General features: G+C 39.1%; 1 non-coding gene across 1 annotated transcript; it reads left to right on the top strand.

The window, feature by feature from the left end:
* The first annotated feature begins 269 nt into the window (after positions 1-269).
* Positions 270-376, top strand: LOC112997968 (small nucleolar RNA R71). The gene has a single exon (XR_003263015.1). It is a non-coding gene; the product is annotated as a small nucleolar RNA R71 (small nucleolar RNA).
* Positions 377-2,048: the final 1,672 nt, after the last annotated feature.

Genomic DNA, 2,048 nt, shown 5'->3' with positions numbered 1-2,048 from the left:
CCAAGTTAACCAATGCATCCAGTTTGCCTTCAAGCTTCTTAGTTTCAGATGATGCAGATGGGTTTGTAGCTACCTCATGCACTCCTCTAATGACTATGGCATCATTTCTGGCGCTAAACTGCTGAGAGTTGGAGGCCATCTTCTCAATTAAATTTCTGGCTTCAGCAGGAGTCATGTCTCCAAGGGCTCCACCACTGGCAGCATCTATCATACTTCTCTCCATATTACTGAGTCCTTCATAAAAATATTGGAGAAGAAGCTGTTCTGAAATCTGATGGTGAGGGCAACTGGCACATAGTTTCTTAAATCGCTCCCAGTACTCATACAGGCTCTCTCCACTGAGCTGTCTAATACCTGAGATATCTTTCCTGATGGCTGTGGTCCTGGAAGCAGGGAAAATTTTTTCTAAGAATACTCTCTTAAGGTCATCCCAGCTCGTGATGGACCTTGGAGCAAGGTAATACAACCAGTCCTTTGCCACTCCCTCTAATGAATGAGGAAAAGCCTTCAGAAATATGTGATCCTCTTGGACATCTGGGGGTTTCATGGTGGAGCAGACAATATGAAATTCCTTCAAATGTTTGTGCGGGTCTTCACCTGCAAGGCCATGAAACTTTGGAAGCAAATGAATTACTCCAGTTTTAAGAACATATGGGACATCCTCATCAGGGTATTGGATGCACAAGCTTTCGTAGGTGAAATCAGGTGCAGCCATTTCCCTTAGAGTCCTCTCACGAGGTGGAGGTTGTGCCATGTTCTCAAAATGTGCAAAATCAGAATGCTCAGAATCAGAATGCTCAAAATTATAATGCTCAAGATCAGGATGTTCAAAATCACCAATAACAGAATGCACAGATTCACCAGTTATGGAATGCTCAGAATGATCAAAAGGTATAAAATGATGCCTAACTAATCTATGAAATGTCCTATCTATCTCAAGATCAAAGGGTTGTAAGTCAGATGGATTGCCTCTAGTCATACACTACATTCAGCATGCACACAACTAGTCGCCTTGTCATGTAAATAAAGGTGTAGGTTTGAACTACAGCTACCCTCAAATGATATCCAAATGACTTGAAATTTTGTGAGCAACCCTATAAAATGATGAGAAGATAGCACAAAAAATTTCAGACAAAAATTCAAAGTCTAACTATGAAAGCTAAAAATGGTAGGTTAAGAAAAATAAGTGAATAAAACTTGAAAAATAAAAAACTTTTGACAGAATCGCTTTTTTTGGACGATGGAGACCTCAGCCGGCCTGGCTGCCACGGCGTAGGAAATTTTTTTCTACCCCAAATGCATATATAATAATTGCGATTCTGATAACCGGAGCAAAAGTTATGGCCGTTTGAAGTTTTGACAAACACAAAATTTGCTAGTTTTTTGGAACTTTCAAATCTGACCAAACTAAAGGCTCTAGCTATTTTTCCCCACACAATATGGATTAAAAGAAGTTACCACAAAAAAATTCAGCCAAAAATAACAACCCTAGCTACTAAAACAAAAAATCTCAAATAATTCAGCATGGGTGGTCGCTAAAATCCGTCTCTAATTGATTTCTACTACTACTCTATTTTTCCGCAAGCTGATTTCTACTACTACTCTGTTTTCAAGCACAATCTTCACAGCAAAACAACCAAGATTGAAACAGGGGAAACGCTTAATGGAAAAACTGAAACATAACACACATTAAACAAAATACCAGGACACTAAACAACACTAACACACATACTAACACAATACTAACAATTAAACATAAAACACGAAAGGATTAAACACACAACACTAGCTAGCTATTATGAACCTTTGGACACTGCTCCCCGGCAACGGCGCCAAATTTGATCGAGGCCGTACCCGAATCAAATAAACATGAAAATGCAGTAACTAGGAAGTGATCCTAGGTCGTTTCCCAACGAGCAGTGACAAACCAAATGTTCATAATATACTTGCAGTAACAGTAACGATTGGGGGGGTTTGTTTGTTTTGTGATTGAAGAGCAGAACAAGTAAACTGAAATACGAAACTACTAATATTAAAAACGGGTTGTT

The sequence above is a fragment of the Glycine max genome, chromosome 9 (assembly GCF_000004515.6).
Source record: "Glycine max cultivar Williams 82 chromosome 9, Glycine_max_v4.0, whole genome shotgun sequence".
NCBI classification, from domain to species: domain Eukaryota; kingdom Viridiplantae; phylum Streptophyta; class Magnoliopsida; order Fabales; family Fabaceae; genus Glycine; species Glycine max.
Note: the sequence above shows the minus strand (reverse complement) of the source record. Positions and strands in the feature narration are given on the sequence as shown.